A 24,747-nucleotide genomic window follows, 5' to 3' on the forward strand; every position below is an offset into this window, starting at 1 on the left:
AATGAATGAATGCATGTATAGTAGAAACCATTTTAGAGAGAACAGCCTTTAATACTCAGAAGAGAGCTGCCTGCTCCGTCTCTTCAGAATTTATGGACCAAGAGAAAAGGCTCAGATATGTGAGCAAAAACAAGGAAGAGAGAACTTCACAATTCATTTTCTAAAATCCGTCTTTTTTCAACTTTCTGTGAGTGCTCAATCATATGGTTTTAATCTATTTTTGTGTATAATTTGTATTTATGTATGATGTAAAGTTTTTCAAAGATTATATCATCCATTGCATTTGATTATATAATGTGTACTGTTTCTGGACACATACAAGTATTAAAGGGTCTTTCTTCATTTTGGAAGTCACTGTTTACATAAGGAGAAAAAAGTCTAATTTAAGCAGGTATCTGGTTTGTAGAGCAGTGTGTTTGCAGCTGTGCAGAACGAAGATGAAGGTTTGAGAGGGTGTGGTATCAGTTGTTTTACCTGTTACTGGAGGGAGAGCTAGTGTGGAGGGAAAGACCATTCTGAGGCCTCTGAGTTCTATAGCTTCAAATTATCACCATCCCTGGGTTATCTTGGGAAAATAACACAATCTGTCTTAGGTTCCTTTTCTTCATTTTCAAACTGATAACAATCTAAGATGACACGAAAGTGTGGTCATAAGTTCTAATGATATAATGCATGTGGAACGCATTTCAAAATCACTTCATATTAGGGGCGCCTGTGTGGGTCAGTCAGTGAAGTGTCCAACTCTCGATTTTGGCTCAGGTCATGATCTCACGGTTCGTGGGTTCCAGGCCCATGTCTGGCTCTGTATTGACAGTGTGGAGCCTGCTTGGGATTCTTCTTTTCTCTCTCCCTCTAGCTCTACCCATCCCCCCTCACACTTTCTCTGCCTCCATCAAAAATAAATAAATAAATATTTTTAAAAGTTTATTTATTTTGAGAGAGAGCATGTGTAGGGGAGGGATAGAGGGAGGGAGAGAGAGAATTCCAAGCAGGCTCCAAGCTGTCAGCACAGAGCCTGACAAGGGGCCTGATCCCACAAACTGTGAGATCATGACCTGAGCTGAAATCAAGAGTCAGATACTCAACCATCTCTTAAGCTCTTAAGAAACTTTTGCTATTGCTGTATTTACATAAATTCCATCAAGAAAGTAAAACAATAACAGAATTATTCTGGTTTGTATTGTCAAGGAAGATCTTGAGGAAATGATGCTTAAGGTGACACCTTGAGGCATATTACTTATATTATTAATACAAATCAAGGAGGCACATAGAATAAATATTGGTACATCCATCATATACATGGACATTTTTCAGTAGAGTAATGGGTGTATTTGAGTTCAGTGATAACAAAATCCTTGAATTGATTCCTGTATCAGAAAATGTCAGTAGGAAACCTTATGGCATAAAGTGATTCTTTTCATGATTCACTTCCATAAATATACATCACGGTTTTGAAAATAATTAAATAAAAGCTGTAGGAAATCAGGAAGTAGCTTCTTACTGCATATGTTAGCTGTGAAATACAGTATTAAATTATTTAAGGAATTTTATAAGTCAAAATGTATTTTATTACAGATGTTTTGGCTATTTAATAAAATAGTTCAACTTAAAATAGATCAATATTAGTTATTTGCAAAGACTTTTTCATTCAGGTATCATTAACATACAGAGTATATTCATTTTTGGTGTACAATATAATGATACAACCATTGTATGCCTTTTTCAATGTTCATCAGGACAAATGCACTCATAATCCCCTTTATCTATTCCACCCATTATCCTACCTACTTCCCTTCCTATTTTCACATGTAGACACCCATAGGTACTACCATCATTTGTTAAAGTGTCAGGCCTTCCTGCACTGATCCACAGAGCCACCTCTGTCATATATTGTCTGTAAATCTGTGCCCCTGTTTTGGAGATCTTTTTCTCTTTTATTGGTCTGTCATCCTTACATGAATACTACATGGTTTGAATGCATATAGCTTTCCAGTAAATTCTGATATCTGGTACAAAAAATAGACTGTTACAACTGTACCATATTTTATGTAAGCCTCAGCCACAACCAAAAAAAAAATATGTAGAGAAGTTGAACACACACAAAGAGAAAGAAATAAAAGCATATCAATGCAAAAAGTTAGCAAACCACAAAGGCAGACGTCAAAAGAGGAAAATACAGATAAAAGAATCAGACTAACAGAAAAGAATAAAATGGCAAAAGTAATTCCTTCTTTATCAATAATTACTTTAAATGTAAATAATTAAACTCCCCAATAAAAAAGCAATAAAGTACTAATGGATAAACAAACAGACAAAGCACAAGACCCAATTGTATGTTTTCTAAAATAAACTCACTTTAGATTTAAGGACACTCATAAACTGAAAGTAAAGAGTTAGAAAAAGATATTTCATGCAAATGGTAAACAAAAGACAGCAGGGGTGGTGGTGGTGGTGGTGGTGTGTGTGTGTGTGTGTATGTATGTATATATATATATATCAGGTAAAATAGCCTTAAGTCAAAAGCTCTCACTCTCACAAAAACTCTTTCACCCAGGGGACGCCTGGGTGGTTCAGCTGGTTGAGTGTCCAACTCTTGTTTTCAGCTCAGGTCATGATCCCAGGGTTGTGAGATCAAGCCCTACATCAGGATCGGTGCTGAGTGTGGTGCCTGCTCAAGATTTTCTTTGTCTCTTTCTCTGGGGTGTCTGGGTGCTCAGTGGGTTAAGTGTCTGACTCTTGATTTCACCTCAGGTCATAATCCCAGGGTCATGGAATCCAGCCTTGGGTCGGACTCCATGCTGGGCATAGAGACTGCTTCAGATTCTCTCTCTGTCTCTCTCTCTCTCTCTCTGTCTCTCTCTCTCTCTTTCTCTCTCCCTCTGCCCCCTCTTCTTAAAAAAAAAACACAATAAAACCTCTCACAAGAGACAAAGAAGGACATTGTCTAGAGATAAAAGATCAATTAATTGAGAATATATAACAATTTTAAAATATATGCACTCAATATCAGAACACCTAAATATATAAATAAACACTGACAAACAGAAAGCAGAAATAGAACAAAAACACAATAGTAGGAGATTTCACTACCCCACTTTCAGCAACAGATTAAAACATTTAGACAATAAGGAAAACAATAAACTTGAACAAACGACCTAATAGACATGTAGAGCCTTCCACTCAAAAGCGGCTGAACACACATTCTTTTCAAGCACACACGGAACATTCTCTGGGATAGATTACATGTTAGGTGACAAAACGAGTCTTAAAACCTTTAAGACTGACATTGCACTGTCTTTCTTACCACAAAGGAATGAAATCAAAAATCAGTAACAGAAGGGAAACCGGAAAATTCACAAATATGTAGACATTAAACAAGTCCTCTGTAGCAGATATGACAAAATATATAAGATATTTTTGGAGCTGAGAACTTTAGGGCAACAGTGGGCAGAACGAATTATTAAAAATATAGTTTGCTGGGGCGCCTGGGTGGCTTAGTCGGTTAAGCGTCCAACTTTCGCTTAGGTCATGATCTCGCGGTTCGTGGGTTCGAGCCCCACGTCGGGCTCTGTGCTGACTGCCAGCTCAGAGCCTCGAGCCTGTTTCAGTCTGTGACTCCCTCTCTCTCTGACCCTCCCCTGCTCATGCTGTCTCTCTCTCTCCTAGAAATAAATAAAACATTAAAAAAAATAAAAATAAAAATATAGTTTGCTAAGTCTTAGTAAATAGTCATGTGTATAATACGAGTATGTAGACAAGTCATACCAGAATGAGATCATATTCTTGGTATATGTACACTAATGGGTGTGAAAAATACTCATGATGAAGTATGTGGTTTTCTTTGAGATAGCTGACAAAATAATACTCACCTGCGTGAAATCAGTTTTACTCAGATTAGTTGTCATTAGTTGATAGAGGGGGTTCATTTGCTACATACCATCTGCATCGTCTTCGGTCCCATCTTCTTTCACGTTTTATGGATACTCCAATTAACATAAATAAATTTGTAGAAGGCACACAACTTGAATAGCTAATGCACTGAATGACAGATTCATACACGCCAAACTTTCTGAAATTCAGAGAGAATGAAGAATCTGACAAGATGAGTGAAGCTTGTATTAAAATCTAGACTGAAAAAGTAACCAGAGGAGAATTACTTTAATTTTTAGAGGCTTAAGAAAGCACTAGGGGAAGTTCAGTGGCCAAGTTCAATATAAGATAAGAGAATGTTAAAGTAATGAAGAAATCTTAGATCAAATCAACACAAATCGTTATAGCTAAACTACTTGGCGAGAACCAGGAATGGGGTTGTTGGGAAGAAATTTGTTGTTTTCAATTGTTCAAATAAGTATCATGTTAAAAGGAGGTTACAATTGATTTACTGGCTCCAAAATGCAGAATTTATACAAATGCTTAGAAGAAGTGTACTTCAGCAACAGATGATTTTCTCATCATCGAGGGCCTTTTCAAGCCTAATTGTATATCCATTTATGAAGAATTTAGCTCTATTTAAAGTATCTAATTAGTAGGGTTAGTTGGTAAAATATCCTCGTGTACCTTGGTTGTATCAGTGTTTTCGTAGTATACTGAGGTGGATTTTTATTGTTAGAACTGTTTGTGGTTACTTGGATTTCAAGTTAATTTTAGAATGCTAGATTAAAAAAAAAATTGTATTTTTAGAGCTGTTTTAGGTTCACAGTAAAATCAGAGAAAGGTATACAGATTTCCTATATCCTCCCTGCCCTCACCCATGTGCATTATCTCCCTCTATCAATACTTGCCCAGATTGATTTGTTAAAACTGATGCACCTATACTGGCCCATTGTTAGCACCCAAGACAGTAGTTTCCATGAGGGTTCACTCTTGCTTCTGTACATTCTATGGGTCTAGATAAATATATATGACCTGTATGCAGCAGTATAGTGCTATACAGAGTAGTTTCGCTGCCCTAAAAGTCCTCTGTGTCCTGCTTATTAATCCTTCTCTCTACTCCTGCAACTGCTGATCTTTAGAGTGCCTCAATAGTTTCACATTTTCCAGAATGTCCTGGTGGAATCATGTAGGATGCTAGTAGGCTGGCTTTTCAGATTGGCTTCTGTTATATAATAATATGTACTTAGAGTTTCTCTCTGTCCTTTCGTGGTTTGCTATGTATTTCTTTATTGTACTGAATAATATTTCAGCGTCTGCCTGTACAACAGCTTATGTATCCATTCATCTACCAAAGGACATCCCGGTTGCTTCCAAGTGTTGAGAATCATAAATAAGGATACTATAAACATCCGCATCCAGGCTTTTGTGTAGATACATGTTTTTCAGTTCCTTTGAGTAAATACCAAGGAACGTAACCATGAGATTGTATGGTAAGAGTATGTTTAGTTTTGTAAGGAACTTTCAAACTGTCCCCCCAAAGTGGCTGTCCCATTTTGCAATCTCATTAGCCATGGAGGAGAGTTTCTATGGCTCCACGATTTGGCCAGCCATTTGGTGTTTCCAGTGTTTTGGACCTGGGCCATTCTAACAGGTGTGTAATGGCACCACCTTGTTTAATGACATGGCCTTGATGACAGACGATGTGGAGTTTTCATGTTTGCTAGCCGTCTGTATGTTACCTTTAGTTAAGTGCCTGTTAAGGTCTTAGGCTCAGTTTTAATTAAGGTTTTTGTTTCTTATTGTCAACCTTTAAGAGTTCTTTGTACATTTTGGGAACAATCCTTTATCAAATGTGAAGGGCAATTATTTTCTGCTACTCAGTGGCTTACCTCCTCACTCTTTTGACAGTGTCATTGATAGAGCCATTTTTAGTTTTAATGAATTCCAGTTTATCAGTTATTTCTAAGACCTTTGCAGCAGGTTTAGTAAATATTATAATAATCCTTTTTAAAAATTTTTTAATCTTTATTTTTGAGAGAAGAAAAGACAGAGTGCAAGCAGGAGAGGAACAGAGAGAGAGGGAGACACAGAATTCAAAGCAGGCTCCAGGCTCTGAGCTGTCAGCACAGAGCCCAATGCAGGGCTCGAACTCACAGACCCTGAGGTCATGACCTGAGCCAAAGTTGGATGCTCAACCGACTGAGCCACCCGGGTGCCCCAAATACTATAATAATCTTATAATGTGACACTTTAGATTCTTTTACATATTTCCATAATACCAAAAAACACATTTTGATGTAAACTTTGAATGTAAATAACTGAAATTACAAAAAGTATACATTCAGATTAGCTTGGCATGGCAAATCCTAAATCGTACAAATTTTCTAGATTCTAATTTAAGTTTAGAAAGCCAGTTATTACAATAAATCCAAAAGTGCTTTGTGGGAACAACAGAAACTTCTCAACTTGCGATGGATTTCATTTATTTTATCATCACTACATTAACTCTGAGAGAAGATTTGACAATAGGACTCTGGAACCTAGAAGCAACCTACCTTCAGGATGATTGTACTTAATCCACAAATGGAATTCTCTGGTCCTTTTAAATCGTTGAGGTCTGTTTCTCTGTCAGCAGGCACCCACCACTCCAGGCACAGGAGACAAGGCCTAGATTGTTATCCATTTCGTGTTTCTTTTCCTTTTATTCTCTGTCAACCTAATTGTACAAAGTGTACCCCTCATATAATAACCCAGATTATCATTATCTAGGATCTAAGTACTTGGTGGTATTTCTACTGTGTTGGCCTAGCCTTTCATTTACCAAAACTATCAGAGGAAAGGGTAATAAAACTTGGTTTTATAAATCCCCTTGGTTCCAGGCATAGTTCTCCTAACCACTTTGTATAACAGTAACTCAACTGCAATGATGCTGTTCTCTGCTTTTTGTTTCAATGATGGAGAAGGCACAAATGCAAGAAAGGAAGTCTTAGTTTCTAATTCATCAGTCCCTTGATCATGTACCTTATTAGAACAGTCTCCCTTTGGGCATCAGAAGCTCCACACTCAACAAAAACAAGGTCTTGTGTTAAATAGGAGATAAGGATTAAGGAATGGACTTGTTATGAGCACCGGGTGGTGGAAGTGTTCAATCACTACACGTGAAACTAATATACGCCATATGTTAACTAACTGGAATTTAAATTAAAACTTTTGAAAATGTAAAAAAAAAAACCCTCAAGATCTTGGGAAAAGGAAGGAATTTTCTTCATATGGAAGAAGTTAGGTGTAATAATAGGAGGGGGGCACTTTGAATGTGAATCCTAACTCCATGCTTTGATTCACAAACCTGTACTCTCTGTTTATGGCACCAGCTGGTATCACTAGTGCACCTTCAGAAAGTCATTTCAGCATCCTGCCCAGCAGGTTAAATATAGTTAAGTAAAGTAAATTCTTCAGGCATGAACTAATTACTAAACTTTTCTGCAAAATGTCAAATGCAAGATTGTGTGGAAAGTCATAGCAACAAATGAGACATTCTGTAACTTTGTGAATGGTGGTCCCAGCAGAATTATTACAGGTACAGAAGTCAAATATGGTCTTAAAATATGTAATTCTTCCGACAAACACAAAGCACTATCTAGTCCATGATGGAAGTAAGTAATAGTTCTGCCATCAGGTCATTGTCTGCTTTCTTTGAATATTGTGTTCTTCTCTTGCCCTTGACAGGTTAGGCATTCAGCGGAGGTATTAATAAAATCAGCCATGATAGGGGAGGACCTTATTATCTGAGCAAATATAGCTTCCATTCTTACTGTCCGGATAATTTTACAGGTGTTTATTTAATCAATTCCAGGATGTCTGAGGGAAGAGGCCGATTGACATCCACATTGTCCACCCAATTATTGATAAATAAACCAAAAGTTGAGGACTCTAGCTAGAATATGTAGAGCAGGAATATACCATGAATTTTTAGGCAAAATAGTCCTACTATAACTGTAAAAGTATCAAATAACATCATTAAGTCACTAGTAAATTCGAAAGGACAATTGCACAGGTACCATTAGCTTGCCCCTCTCCACTGCCCACCTTCTACATCTCATTCTTTGCCCTGAGAGATTGACCTGTGGACACAACTTTGCCCCGTGGCTTGCACTTGCCTTGAGACAATGGATTTGAGGGCAGAGGAATGAGATAAGAGTCAGGGTAAATGGCCCTGGGCCCCCTCTCTGAGACCAAGACATACTGCGCAATCATAATAATATATGTAATATGTGTTATACAATATAATTATAATTATTTTATAATAATTTAAAACATTTATATGTTTTCAAAGTCGAAACTAGATAACAAGGTACTTTCAGAGATCTCCAACTCCCCAAAATCCAACTTCTATCTTTTGCTTTCACCTTGTTCTCTCCCTCCCATACACTTAAATCCTACATACAGTCTAATATTTCTCTATTAAATGGATGTACCCTAGTCTGTTCCACTAGTTCCATTATTGGACATGTAAAATGTTTGCAATATTTTTCTGTTGTATTCCTATTATAAATAGCACTACAACGCCTTACACATATGTGTTTTTATATTTTGCCAATATGTCACTGGGATATGTTAGTAGAAGAGAGATTGCTAGATGCCAGTGCAAGTGCTCATAAAATTTTGCTAGTTTCCCCCTAAATTCCCCTCCACATGAGTGTACCATTTTATATCACAATGAATATAATAGTGGCAAACATCTTTTTAAAACACGGACTTGAATGGGGCACCTAGGTGGCTCAATCGATTAAGCATCTGACTCTTGACTTCAGCTCAAGTCATGATCTCAAGGTTCGTGAATTTGGGCCCCACGTTGGGCTCCGTGTTGACAGTGCAAAGCTTGCTTAGGATTCTCTTTCTCCCTCTCTGCCCCTCCCCCGCTTGCTCTCTCTGTCTCTGTTTCTCTCAAAAATAAACAAAAAATAAAATAAAATAAAATAATAAAATAAAATAAGTAGAATAAAATAAAATACTGACTTCAATTCTTCTGGTGTACCCAGAAGTTGAATTGTTGAATCTTATGGTAACTCTACTATTTCCAATAGTGACTGGACCATTTTATATTCTCACCAACAGTGTGCAAGAGTTCAAAGTTCTCCACACCCTCACCAATACCTGTTATCTCTTTTTGATAGCCATTCTAACAGACATGAAGTAATATCTCGTTATGGTATTGTTTGCATTTCCCTGATGATTAGTGATGTTGAACAACTTTATGTACTTGGTCATTTGTATGTCTTCTTTGGAAAACAGTCTACTCATATATCATCTGCCCCCTTTAAAATAAGATTTATTTATTTATTTATTTATTTATTTATTTATTTATTTATTTTTTGCAATTGAGTTGTAGAAGTTGTTTATACAGATTAGATATCAGATAAGATATGGATTTTCAAATGTTTTCTCCTTCTTGTTTTTTTCCTCTGATTCCTTGTGGCTTAAATTTAGATGGTTTCTTTGAGAGCTTTCTTTTAATATCAATATAGGTTTTATGGATATAAACATCTCTCTTAGAAGTACTTTTGCTGTGGGGCGCCTGGGTGGTTTAGTCGGTTAAGCGTCCGACTTTCGCTCAGGTCATGATCTCGCGGTTCGTGGGTTCGAGCCCCGCGTCGGGCTCTGTGTTGACTGCCAGCTCAGAGCCTGGAGCTTGTTTCGGATTCTGTGTCTCCCTCTCTCTCTGACCCTCCCCTGATTATGCTGTGTCTCTCTCTGTCTCTCAAATAAATTTAAAAAAAAACATTAAAAAAAAAAGAAATACTTTTGCTGTGTACATAAGTTTTGGTGTGTTGCATTTTTATATTTGTTTGTTTCAAGATTTTAAAAACTTCCCCTTTTGATTTCTCCTTTGACTCATTATTTGTTCAGGAGTGTGTTGCTTAATTTGACATATTTGTAAGTGTTCCTGTTACCTTACTGTCTTGATTTCTAGCTTCATACCATTGTCACTGGAAAAAAAAATCCTGCATATGATTTCAATCTTCTTAAATTTGTTATGACTTTTTTTGGTAACCTATCATATCATCCATCTTAGAGAATGTCCTCTGAATTTGAGAAGAATTGTATTCTCTTATTGGATGGAATGTTCTGTGTATGTCTGTTAGGTGCATTTGGTCTAAAGTAATATTTCAAGTCCCACATTTTTATAGTGATTTTTTGTTTGTATTGTCTATCCATTGTTGACTGTGAGGTATTGAAGTCCCCTATTACTATTGCATTATTGTCTATTTTTCTCTTTCGCATCTGTTAATATTTGATTAATGTATTTAGCCACTTTGATGTTGAGTACGTATATATTTATGATCCTCTTGATATGTATACGTATATATTTATATCCTCTTGATAAACTGACCCTTTTATCATTATATAATGGCTTTCGTTGTCTCTTGTTATAGTTTTTGACTTAATGTCTATATTGTAGCTACCTCTGCTTTCTTTTAGTCTCCATTTGCATAGAATATCTTTTTCTATCCCTTCTTTTTGAGCCTATGTACATCCTGAAAGAAGTGAGTCTCTGGTACACAGTATATAGTTGTGTCCTGTTTTGTTTTTTATTTAAATCTATCCAGACACTCCATGTCTTTTCATTAGAGTAACTAATCCATTTATAATTAGTAGAATTCTTGATATGAAATGCCATCCTATGACCTGTTATTTAGCTGTTTTATAATTCCTTTATTCTTTTCCCTTTTTCTTGCTCCCTTCCTTTGTGAGTTGGTTTCTCATGGCGGTATGCTTTGATTCCTTCTGCTTTTAATGTGTGCATCTAATGTGTAGGCTTTGCTTTGGTTACTGTCCACTTCTGTAAAACACTGTATAGCTATAACAGTCTATTTTACACTGATAACAACTTAATTTCAATTGCATACAAAAACTCTTCCTTTTTAATGCTCGCCTTTTATGTTTTTGATGTCACAGTTTACCTCTTTTTATATTATGTATTCAATAACAAATTATTGTTATCTTTAGTTATTTTTAGGACTCTCTTCCCCTTTAACCTTTATATGAGTTAATTAATTTTTTCGAAATGTCTGTGGAAAACTTCTAGTGTTTCTCAATTAACTTCATTAGATGGAAAAAAAAAGACACTTGTTACTGTTGTACATATGGAACGAGAATCCATTAATTTCTGCTTTATTTTCCAGCATAAATTTGTTGAGTTTTATCAATTGCATTTTTGTGCAGCTATTGAGATGATGATACATTTCTCTCTAGCTCTATTAATAGGACAAAATGAATTTCTTACTCTTGAATAGTCCTTGCATTCCAGAATAAATCCACCATGGTCATGGTGTGTTTGGGCTACTAATAATATATTTAAGATTTTGTGTGGACACTTCAGAATGATTGTGGATTTTTAAAATTATGTTTATTTTTATTTTCTGATGTAAGTGAAATTCTGTGCGGGAGAATTCTCTACAAATTCTCCACAGGAAAAAACACAAGATAATGAAAATGTTATTTCTTCTGAAAACATGAACCTTAATATGCCTCAAATTCATCCTGTGAAACTCTTTTCACGATGCTTAGGAAAAATAATTGAGTCTGAGTTGAATTTAAAAAGGTTTCTGCACCCTTTCTCCTAATGTTTTCTGATAATCATGTGTTTGATTTTTTAAATGAATAAATATTACGTATGTTGAATACTTTGAATTTTTTGATGATGACGTTTAATATACCAAAATATTAAAAAATAATCTGGGAAATGAAGGGAGTTCATTAATTGAATGAATATAATAAATCTTATTTTACTATCTTGTCAACATTATGGTAAGATAAAAGCTGTGTACCATTTTTATGACATATTGTTTTATATGGTTTAGGATGTTCTTTCTTGACAGAGTTCAGCATCTTCAAATGTGGTGTTTTTATTCTCACAGATTTAAAGGGTATTTGGAATATGAGTTTCAGTATTTATAACTCAGTTTATTGACTGAACAATAAGAATGATCATAGTTATGGGTATGGCTTCTTATCAGTTATTGTAATGCATTTGCAAAAATTATCTTTGATGATACTATTGTGCATAATAGTACATAATATTGTGCACTATTGTGCAAAATATAGATGTTCATTTATTCAGTATAAACTAATTGCTCATCTAATTCCATGCTAATGTCTACCAACTAAGTCCTTTTAATGAGGTTGAGAAAAATAGCAACATATATGCTTAAGCCCCTGGATGAGACTATTTACTTTCTGTATTATGATATCAGTTTGTTGATAATAGCCATCACTGAATGCACATCTTATATTGAACTTTGCAGTATATGGAAAATAAAATGAATATTTTCATACAAAGGAAGTCGTATTTACTTCCTTAGTAAATGAGATGGGTTGAATGACTTGTGAATATGATTACATTAAAGCAAATTTATTAATTAGAAAGTATATATGTGTGGATATATATGGGTGTATCTGTAAGTGCTCATGCACAAATGAGTGTGTGTGTATGTGCATGCATTCATGCTTGGGGAATTATTAGGTGTATACTTTAAAATTTTTTATCCTGGAAAAGAGGGGGCAAGATGGCAGAGAACTAGGGAGCTCCATACATTGCACTCGCCCCCATATTTCACACTGAAAAGATCTGAAGCCATAGGAAACCTTACAGAACCCAAGAGATTGGGAGAAAAAAGATGCAGAATCCTCTGAGAAACCTCCTAATGTGAGTGCGAACTGGGGAAGATAAAATCAGGCCAGGATCAGAGACTCAGAGGGACGGGGGCGATCCCCCTCTGCAGGGAGTGAGAGGGGAAAGAGAGGGGCTGAAACTACTCAAGACAGAGTCCCTGTTGCTGGGGAACAGAAAAACCTCCGCTCGGGGCACAGAGGGACCCGGACGCTGGCTTTCCAGCTGACCCAAACAATCCCCAGGAAAACAATCGCGTGTACGCCAAATCCCTGCGTGCCAACTGCCCGTGTGCCAACTGGTCCTGGAGGGGCCGTGCGCCAACTGCTCCTTTGTGGTTCTGGCTCGGCTGGACCCCCAGAGGGGAGACGAAGGGCTTAACACTGGGAGATTTGCCCACGAGTTCATGTTTCGGGTGACAAGACACAGAGGGACACAGTTTCGCCCTCTCCAGCAGACCTGAGGCACCCCCCAGAAAAACCCCTGCCCTTGCTCCCAACCCGACCTGGAGGAGAAGGGAGCAGCGATTCTGGATCCATCCGCAAGGCTAGTCAAGAGGCTTGAAATTGCCCTGAGGGGATCGCCTGCAAGGTTGTGTCTATAGCAATTTCAGTGGGGCGCACAGACTGGGATTTGGAAACTAGGCCAAGCTGGGAATATAGAGGGTGACCCACCTTGGCTGCGCCTCCGGCATGGAGAGTTTACACACCCAAAAAAGTGAGGTGCAGCGCTTGGTTCAAGAAGGGACTTGAGCACCACCACTCTCCTCCCCACAACCACCAAGGCAGAACTCCCACATGACTCATTGGATCAAACCATGCCCATCCCTGCTAGAGAGCTGCCCCCTTCTTTTTTTCTCTCTCTCTCTTTTTTCCAGAACACTGACCTGATTAATTCTGGTCACCAGCTTGCTTAACAGTCATATTTAGTCTATACTTTAGATGTAAATTCTACACCTACCTACCTTTTCATCTCTTTCTCTCAGGAGTAATTAGACTATATAGTTTCTCTGGATAGCAACGCCGTCCTTCTCTCACCTCTCCAACCATATTCCACCCATTATGGTGGAAACTCTTTGAAAAAAGCTTCTTTTAATTTTTTTAAAATCTTTTACTTATTTCTAGGAGAGAGAGAGAGAGAGACAGCATGAGCAGGGGAGGGTCTGAGAGAGAGGGAGTCACAGACCTAATAAGCTCCAGGCTCTCAGCTGGCAGTCAGCACAGAGCCCGATGCGGGGCTTGAACCAACGAACCGGGAGATTATGACCTAAGCGAAAGTTGGACACTTAACCGCCTAAGCCACCCAGGCGCCGCTGAAAAAAGCTTCTTACCCCTTCTGCCTGTTCATTCTATTTCCGATTTTGCCTCATCCCCACCCTGTCTTCTCTCTCTCTATGCTCTTCAACCAGCACTGCATACACACGGCTATTTAATTTTAGTTCGGAAATCTGGTAATATGCTTTAAGCTGTTCTTTGTCCATCAGTTTTCTTCCTTTTCCCTTTTCTTTTCTTCTTTTTGACTTTTTAATGTATTTCTTATTTTCTATTATTCGCCTTCCCTCCTCCGTCTTTTCTCTTAACTTTGTTTTCCCTCTCGGTTTGCATTTCTTTTGGAATTTTCTGTGTGTTTGTGTGCCTCTGTTCCCTGTGTGTTGGTCTGTCTGTTTTCTTCTTCAGGGCTACCTAAAGAAACAAGCCAAAGTACACATGGTGGAGAGTCCCAAATATCACTACGAGCAAGAAAATAAATAACCAAGGTCTCAGCAAGAGAAACCAAGAGATACCATTCAAAAACACTCTCTGAAAGGATAGGCCCTGAACAGTCAGAGTCTTCTTGGGTGCAGCAGCGCTCAAAGGTGCACAGAGCATAAAAAAATCTTTAAAACTAACAAGAGACAGAAAGCTAACCAAAATGATGAAACAAAAGCACTCTCCTCCAAAGAAATTCCAAAAAGAATTCACACCTAAAGAACTGCTCAAAACAGATATAAGCAGCATAACTGAACAAAATTTTAGAACAACAATAATAAAATTAATCGCTGGACTTCAAAAAAGCATAGAGCACATCAAAGAAACTATGGCTACAAACAACTTGGTGCATAAAAATACGCATGATGAGTTTCAAAATGTGGTAAATGAGATACATAATAAATTGGAGGAGTCCAATGCACGGACTGAAGAGGCAAAAAGGAGAATAAGTGATTTAGAAGACAACATTATAGAAAAAGAAGAAACTGAGAAAAAAGAGACAAACTGATCCAGGAACAGGAAAGAAGAGTTCGAGAGCTCAGCGATATGGTCAAACGCAACAATATCCGTATCATAGGAAACCCAGAAGAGGAAGAGAGAGGGAAAGGTGCTGAAGAAGTCCTGGAACAAATTATAACAGAGAACTTCCCCAATCTGGGGAAGGAAGTAAACGTTGAAATACAAGAAGCTCAGAGGACTGCCCTCAGACGTAATTTGAATCGAACTTCAGCACGACATATCATAGTAAAAATGGCAAAATGTAAGGACAAAGAGAGAATTTTGAAAGCAGCTAAGGAGAAAAGGGCCCTAACATACAAAGGGAAACATATCAGAGTGGTGACAGACCTATCTACTGAAACTTGGCAGACCAAGAAAGAATGGCAGGAGATCTTCAATGTGATAAACAGAAAAAATATGCAGCCAAGAATCCTCTATCCATAAAGCCTGTCATTCAGAATAGAAGGAGACATAAAAGTCTTTCCAAATAAACAGAAATTGAAACAATTTGTCACAACTAAGCCAGCCTTACAAGAAATCCTTGGGGGACGCTCTAAGGGAAGTGTTTCAAGGAACGAAGATATCAGAGACACCAACATAAGCATGAATCCCACAAAGGACCCAACGACTCTAAACCCACATATTTCAATAACAACACTGAATGTAAATGGGCTGAATGCTCCAATCAAAACACAAAGGGTAGCAGAATGGATAAAGAAACCAAAATCTATCTATATGTTATCTACAAGAAACTCATTTTAGACTGGAAGATACCGTCAGATTAAAAGTAAGGGGATGGAGAAATATATATCATGCTACTGGAAATCAAAAGAAAGCCGGAGTAGCTATACTTATATCAGACAAACTGGACTTTAAATTAAAGACAATAACAAGAGCTGAAGAAGGGCATTACATAATAGTTACAGGGTCTATCCGTCAGGAAGAACTAACAATCATAAATGTCTATGCACCGAATATGGGAGCACCTAAATATTTAAAATAATTAGTCACAAACAATCATATAGATAAGAATGTGTTATTAGCAGGGGACTTTAATACTCCACTCACAGCAATGATAGGCCAACCAGACAGAAAATCATTAAAGAAATAATGGACTTGAAAGACACATTGGACCAGACGGATCTGACGGATATATTTAGAACTTAACATACTGAGGCCAGGGAATTTACTTTCTTCTCAAGTGCGCATGGCACATTCTCCAAGATAGATCACATACTGGGACATAAAGCAGCCCTCAATAAATATTAAAGAATTGAGAGCATACCATGCACACTCTCAGATCATAATGCTTTGAAACTTGAAATCAATCACAGGTGAAGTCTGGAAAACCTCCAAAAACATGGAGGTTAAAGAACACCCTACTAAAGAATGAATAGGCCAATCAGGCAATTAGAGAGGAAATTAAAAAAATATATGGAAACAAATGAAAATGAAAACACAACAATCCAAAACCTATGGGATGCGGCAAAGGCAGTCCTAAGAGGAAAGTCCATTGCACTCCAGGCCTATTTCAAGAAATTAGAAAAAGTGCACGACCAAAATCTAACAGCTCGCCTAACGGAACTAGAGACAGAGCAACAAGAACGCCCTAAACCCAGTAGAAGGAGAGAAATAGTAAAAATCAGAGCAGAAATATACTAATAGGGACCAAAGAAACAACTGAATAGATCAATGAAACCAAGAGTTGGTGTTTTGAAAAAATAAACAAAATTGACAAATATCTAGTCAGGCTTCTCAGAAAGAAAAGAGAAAGCACCCAAAAAGATAAAATCATAAGTGAAAATGGACTTATTACAACCAACCTCTCAGAAATACAAGCAATTATCAGGGAATACTATGAAAACTTATATATCAAAAATCTCCCAACAAATAAGAGCCCTGGACCTGATGGCTTCCTTGGGAAAATCTACCAGACACTTAAAACAGAATTAATACCAATTCTTCTCAAGCTATTCCAAAAAATAGAATTCGAAAGAAAACTCCTGGACTCATTTTAAGAAGCCAGCATCACTCTGATTCCCAAGCCAAACAGAGATCCACCCAAAACAGAGAACTACAGGCCAATATCCTTCATGAATACGGATGCAAAAATCCTCAACAAGATCCTTGCAAATTGAATCCAACAGCACATAAAAAGAATTATCCACCAAGATCAAGTGGGATTCATTCCTGGGTTACAGGGCTGGTTCAACATTTGCAAATCAATCAATGTGATACATCACATCAACAAAAGAAAAGACAAAAACCATATGATCCTGTCGATACATGCAGAAAAAGCATTTGACAAAATACAGCATCCCTTATTAATAAAGACTCTAAAGAAAGTCGGCATAGAAGGAACTTACTTAAACATCACAAAAGCCATCTATGAGAAACCTTCAGCTAACATCATCCTCAACGGGGAAAACCTGAGAGCTTTCCCCCTGAGATCAGGAACACGACAGGGATGTCCACTCTCACCACTGTTGTTTAACATAGTGCTGGAAGTCCTAGCATCAGCCATCAGACAACAAAAGGAAATCAAAGGCATCAGAATTGGCAAAGAGGAAGTCAAACTTTCACTCTTCGCAGATGACATGATACTCTACATAGAAAACCCGACAGACTCCACCAGAAGCCTACTAGAACTGATCCAAGAATTCAGCCAAGTTGCAGGGTACAAAATCAACGTACAGAAATCGGTTGCATTTTTATACACCAACAATGAAGCAACAGAAAGAGAAATCAAGAAACTGATCCCATTCACAATTGCACAAAAAACCATAAAATACCTCGGAATAAACCTAACCAAGGATACAAGAGATCTGTATGATGAAAACTATAGAAAACTTATGAAGGAAATTGAAGAAGACACAAAGAAATGGAAAAACATTCCATGCTCATGGATAGGAAGAATAAATATAGTTAAGATGTCATTACTACCTAAAGCACTCTACACATTCAATGCAATTCCAATCAAAATTGCACCAGCATACTTCTCAAAACTAGAACAAACTATCCAAAAATTTGTATGGAACCACAAAAGACCCCGAATAGCCAAAGTAATACTGAAAAATAAAACCAAAACGGGAGGTATCACCATCCCAGACTTTAGCCTCTACTACAAAGCTGTCATCATCAAGACAGTATGGTATTGGCACAAAAACAGACACATAGACCAATGGAACAGAATTGAGAACTCAGAAGTGGACCCAAAAGTATACAGCCAACTGATCTTTGACAAAGCAGGAAAGAATATCCAATGGAAAAAAGACAGCCTTTTTAACAGATGGTGTTGGGAGAACTGGACAGCAACATGCAGAAGAATGAAACTAGATCATTTTCTCACACCATGCACAAAAATAAACTCAAAATGGATAAAGGACCTGAACGTGAGACAGGAAACTATCAACACCCTAGAGGAGAAAGCAGGAAACAACCTCCTTGACCTCCACCGCAGCAACTTCTTACTTGACACATCCCCAAAAGCAAGGGAATCAAGAGCAAAAATAAACGATTGGGACCTCATCAAGATTAAAAGCTTCCGCACGGCAAAGGAAACAATCCAGAAAACTAATAGGCAACCAACGGAATGGGAAAAGATAGTTTCAAATGACATATCAGATAAAGGGTTAATATCCAAAATCTATAAGGAACTCAACAAAACCCACGCCCGAAAAACAAACAACCCAGTGAAGAATTGGGCAGAGGATATGAACAGACATTTCTCCAAAGAGGACATCCAGATGGCCAACAGACACATGAAATAATGCTCAGCATCCCTCCTCATCAGGGAAATACAAATCAAAACCACACTGAGATACCACCTCACGCCAGTCAGAGTGGCTAAAATGAACAAATCAGGAGACTCTAGATGCTGCCGAGGATGTGGAGAAACGGGCACCTCCTACACTGTTGGTGGGAATGTAAACTGGTACAGCCCCTCTGGAAAACAGTGTGGAGGTTCCTCAAAAAATTAACAATAGAACTCCCCTATGACCCAGCAATAGCACTGCTAGGAATTTACCCAAGGGATATAGGAATGCTGATGCATAGGAGCACATGTACCCCAATGTTCATGGCAGCACTCTCAACAATAGCCAAAACATGGGAAGTCTAAGTGTCCGTCAACGGACAAATGGATTAAGAAGATGTGGTTTATGTATACGATGGAATATTACATGGCAATGAGAAAGAATGAAATCTGGCCATGTGCAGGAACATGGATGGACCTTAAGGTGTTATGCTGAGCTAAATAAGTCAGGCAGAGAAGGACAGCCACCATATGTTTGCACGTATAGGCGGATTAGGAGGAACTTATTGGAGGACCATGGGGGAGAAGAAGTGGGGAAATAGTGGGGGAGAGGGAGAGTGGCAAACCATGAGAGACTCTTGAATGCTGAGAACAAACTGAGGACTGATGGGTGTGGGGTGGGGAGGGGGGAGATTGACATGGAGGGGGGCACTTGTGTGGATGAGCACTGGGTGTTATATGGAAACCAACTTGATAATAAACTATTTGTAAAAAATTAAAAAAATAAAAGTGCTGATAAACATTAAAAAAATAAAATAAAAAAATAAAATTCTTTATCCCACTGGTCATTTTCTTCAAATATCAGCAATATCTTAAGATTCGATATAACATGCATTCTAACATTGTAATGCTAACATTACTAAATTAAATAGATGTGTATTTTTGTATTTATTTAGGTTTTAAGGTTTAAAAAATTTTTTTCTAATGTTTTATTTATTTCTAAGAGAGAGAGAGACACCGTGAGCAGGGTAGGGTCAGAGAGAGAGGGAGTCACAGACTCTGAAAGAGGCTCCAGGCTCTGAGCTGGCAGTCAGCACAGAGCCTGACGCGGGGCTCGAACCCACAAACCGCGAGATCATGACCTAAGCGAAAGTCGGACGCTTAACCAACTAAGCCACCCAGGCGCCCCAGGTTTTAAGCTTTTGACTGCCTGATATCATTTGAAATTCAAAAACACTATTATTTACAATTCTATTCTTACAGTTGTTTTCACTTCTTAGAAATGTACTTTTCTAAGCTAATCCATTTTATTAATCCTTCAGATTCTACTGTGAATTTGCACTGGTATAAAATCTTACTTGGAATATCTGGAATAATAAATGGTATTCTAGTTTTGACTTTGATCTCCCTGTTCTTACTGGGTAAGTTGAAAGTTTTTAAATAAAAATATCTAAATGTTTCATTTTTCTTACTACTCTTTTCATATTCACTCATTCACTTATTTTCTGTTATGTTAACAAAGGCTTAACTAGAAACTACTCTGTATAAAGCCATATATCATTCTCCATAGTACTGTATTTAATATGTAGTCAAATCAGGTGATTTCTTGTTGTCAAGTGGCATACAGTCTATTAGGAAGAAAATGTGTGTGTGTGTGTGTGTGTGTGTGTGTGAAGTATGTGTTTGGAAACAATATTTTTGAATTTCTTAGAAACCTGTGAATAAATAGAATTCCATGATTTTTCTTAAAAATATAGGTTTTTAGGGGCGCCTGGGTGGCTTGGTCGGTTAAGCGTCCGACTTTCGCTTGGGTCATGATCTCTTGGTTCGTGGGTTCGAGCCCCGCGTCAGGCTCTGTGCTGACTACCAGCTCAGACCCTGGAGCCTGTTTCAGTCTGTGACTCCCTCTTTCTCTGACCCTCCCCTGCTCATGCTGTCTCTCTCTCTCTCTCCTAGAAATAAATAAAAACATTAAAAAAATATTTAAAGGTTTTATCTAAGATTATATTTAGTTTATTCTTTTGTCCAACAAATATTTACTGAACAATTAATATACCCCAAGCATTACTACAAATATTTACTGCCCTCCTCCACCCCCCAAAAAGGAATAAGGAAGGTCAGGAATCCTTAATGAAGGAAATAGATTTTAAATAAATAATTATGGTAGGTTTGGCTAAACACAGAATGATAGGTTTCGACAAAACATTAAGAAAGCATGGCAAGAGCATATAGCGGGAATTTTGCTTGATTTACTACCAAATCACCAGTTCTTAGGACAATGCCTGGCACAGAATAGATCCTCAGCCAATACGTATTCTGCAAATGAATTAATTGTGTCATACATGAAGTTACTCTCATTAAATGAACATGAAAATAAGAAACATTCTAGTTAGTCCTTCAGATGTTTCTTGATCCAATCATCAGAATCATTCCAAAGAATTTGTCTCTGAACATTGCACCGAAAAGATATTTGCCCTATGTTAAAATAATACTGGTTTTAAGTTTCTCAGGGAGTATTGCAAAAATGCCAAAGAAGAAATAATTCAAATCTCACACAACATGATGACATTGGAAACCCAAAAATGAGTAATGGCACAAGAGGAGATATGAGTAATAAGGACAGAAGCCACTGTGGTTCAAAAGCTGCGGACCACACAGGTATCTCCCCAGGCTTTGGCTTGTCTTGATTCCAATTGTTTTGGCTTTTGAAGTTTGAAAAATCGTACTTAACAGGTATGCAATAGATTAAGAAATATTTGATATAAATCTGTTTTTTTATTTAAAGCTTCATCTATGTATAATTGATTATTCTTTCTTCAGTGGGAAGATAGCTGTAAAAAAAGAACAAAATAGGGGTGCCTGGGTGGTTCAGTCATTTAAGCATCCAACTTTAGCTGAGGTCATGTTCTCACAGTTTGTGAATTAGAGCCTTGTGGTGGGCTCTTTGCTGACAGCTCAGAGCCTGGGGTCTGCTTCAGATTCTGTGTCTCCCTCTCTCTCTGCTCCTCCCCTGCTCATGCTCTGTCTCTCTTTCTCAAAAAATAAACATTAAAAAAATTATTTAAAAAAGAACAAAACAAATAGGCTCTTCCCTTCAGGAATTTAAAATCAAATTGAGACACATAAATACGGAAAGTTAACTGTAATTATAAGGCAGTATATAAATAAGCTGTAAATAACTATGTCTCTTATTTATTCTGTTTTGAAATATAAAATGAATAAAAGCGATTATACACCACATATTATCCATTATGATTTTATGCTTAGAACTTACAATCACATAAAATTTTGGAAAACTGTCCTTTCTGCTTCCGATTATTTCCAGTTTAACTTTAAAACACTTACCTTTCTGAGCCTTCAACATTTACTTTATGGTCTATGTGAAAAGTGTGCTGATTAATTTATCTTATAATTATTTATCAAAGGATTTTCTTTACCCCATTAGTTTGTGGTTCTCTTGGTCACATATGACCAAGTAATTGACATAGTATAATTTTAACACATATTTTACACTCTGACTAGCGATTGCATCATTGTGTTGGGTATTACAGTAGAGCTTTTTCAGCAGTTAAGAACCATGAAACTGTTATAAAGTCAGTCTAAATACTGTATATCTGACTGTAGGATATTCATTTCCTATTACTTTTTTTTAATTGAAGAAATACAATTATTTATATATTTATGAAGTTAACCATTTAAAATAATACAGTTCAATGGCACTAGGACATTTGAATGTCAAACTTCCAGTGGCCTTTTTTGAGCAAATGGACAAGGTGTTCCTAAAATTCATATAAAATTGCAAGAAATCCTGAATAGCAAGAACAACATTGAAAAAGAAGAATATATTTGGAAGATTCACATTGTCCAATATCAAAACTTAATGGGGGTGGAGAGAATGAATACTGATTGCTTAATATTTATGAGGTTTCATTTCACGGTGATGAAAATATTTTGGAATTAGGTAGTAGTTATACTTGCACATTGTGGACATACTAAAAACTCATGAACTTTAAAATGGTTATGATGGTGAATTTTAAGTTACATGAATTTTCAATAAAAAAAGAGATTTTAATGGCCATAAATTTGAATATACCTACAGTTTACTTTCCCTCCTTGTTATGCTAAAGTCTCAGATATTTTCAATTTAAGACCTCAGTTTAATTTTAATTTAAGAAAACTGAGGAATATAAACTTGTAATTATATAGTGATTGAAAAAACTAAATTCCTGATATTATTTAATATCAAAAAGGAATTGTTAAGGATTTATGCACATAAAGCAAGGAGAGAAATCCTAAAGCTTTATATGGTTAAATTATAAGAAAATGATATAAATAATATTTAATCTCTAAAGTAACATTAATGTAACATGCAGCTTAATGGTTCATGTTATTTTAGTCATTACATTAGATTTGGGCATGAAAAGAAATCCCCTTTTGTCTAAGTCTTGCTTCATCTTACTAAATTGGTTTCCCAAGAATTATCATTTGTTTTTGGACGCCTTGTAAATCTGAACACTTTGCTGTGAGTGATTATATCATACAGCTCCACTCTTATTCATATGACACGTAAGTATTCAATTTTCAGAGATACACATGTAATTTGATTTTATTTGTTTCCTTTGTTTCGCTACAGGATTGTGTCCATCAGAATGGCTCAAATATCAAGAAAAGTGTTATTGGTTCTCTGTCGAAATGTAAAGTTGGAGTGACAGTTATGGGTATTGTTTGGGAAGAAAATCTCATCTACCAATCAGGATGAACTTGAACTGGTAAGTGGTTTAGGGTCAGGGTTAGGGCATTAAAGTTTCTGTGTTGTTAAAAATGACCGAAGTCAGGGCACCTGGGTGGCTCCCCTCGGTTAAATATCTGACTCTTGGTTTCAGCTTAGGTCATAATTTCAGTTTCGTGGGGTCCCAGCTCTGCACTGTTAGTACAGAGCCTGCCTGAGATTCTCTGTCTCCCCCTCACTCTGCTGCTACCCAACTCATGCTGTATCTGTCTCTCTCAAAAATAAATAAATAAATAACTTTTAAAAATGGCTTACCATACATTTCTTCCCACCCTTCCAGTAAATTATCATTTATCGTGATTACTGAGTTTTTGGCATCTTCCTAAGCTTTGTGCTCAAAGCCAGTGCCTCACTTGACTCATGCTAGCCCTGGATTGAATACGTGTATTCGTGTATATGTACATTTATAACAAATGTACAGTGTGTGCAAATAAATTATGAATTGATTGCTATAATAAAATGCTCATGCAGGATGCTAATTGCCCAATAAAATTCTAAATCTTATTTCATATGTCTGAACTATTAAAATATTCTGTTCATTTATTTGTTACTCACTTTTTAGGCTTTTATACAGAAAAACCTAAAACAATCAATCTACGTGTGGATTGGGCTTAACTTTACATCTCTGGAAAGGACATGGACCTGGGTGGATGTTCTCCTTTAGATTCAAAGACGTGAGTCTTTCCCAAAAGACTATCTAATTTGCTGCCTATTGTAGAACTTATCTTCATAAAGCACTTCTAAGTTCACCAAAATTAACTCTGAAATAGTTCTCAACACTAAAGAATTTGAAAGGATGAAAATCAAGTTAATATTCCCTGGAGTAATGATGGATACTTTGGTTTTGTTCTCAAAGCAAAAGATTTGAAAACAGTAATGTGCAGTTATTGTTTAAAACTACACCACATAGAACAATGGAAAGACAAGAACAAGGACAAAGGAACAAATGTACTCTCAGCTCTATAATTTCTAAGCAGATTCTCTAGAAATTTCTGCCAAATCACAGAAAATAATATTAAGTTACTAAGATATTCTAACTTTCAGTGACTCAAAGTATTTGAAAATGCCCTGAAATTGGAATTACCTTTAGATTAAGGGCCAAAATTAGCCGAAAACACAAATGGATGTCATTAGCAGCGATGATTAACAATGTTTTCATCACTTTTTCTACAGATATGTCATAAAAGGACCAGCGAAAAAAAATAGCTGTGCTGCCACCAAAGATAACAAAATTTACTCTGAAACTTGCAGCAGTGTTTCCAAATGGATTTGCCAATATTAGAGGCTTTTTAAAAACATTGATAGTGAAATAATCAATGATGAAAGCTTTTTGCCTATTAGGTTCTAATATTAGTCTTAAGGAATAAGACTTTAAAACTGAAAACATCAAAATTTCTTCTCTATTTTCCCTCCA

At 36.8% G+C, this 24,747-nt stretch overlaps 1 pseudogene; it reads left to right on the forward strand.

Annotated features, from left to right (window-relative positions):
• The window catches only part of LOC120226252, a 46,846-nt pseudogene extending 22,231 nt beyond the window's left edge, over positions 1–24,615 (forward strand).
• The last annotated feature ends 132 nt before the right edge of the window (positions 24,616–24,747 follow it).

The sequence above is a fragment of the Hyaena hyaena genome, unplaced genomic scaffold (assembly GCF_003009895.1).
Source record: "Hyaena hyaena isolate Hyena2069 unplaced genomic scaffold, ASM300989v1 scaffold_1636, whole genome shotgun sequence".
NCBI classification, from domain to species: domain Eukaryota; kingdom Metazoa; phylum Chordata; class Mammalia; order Carnivora; family Hyaenidae; genus Hyaena; species Hyaena hyaena.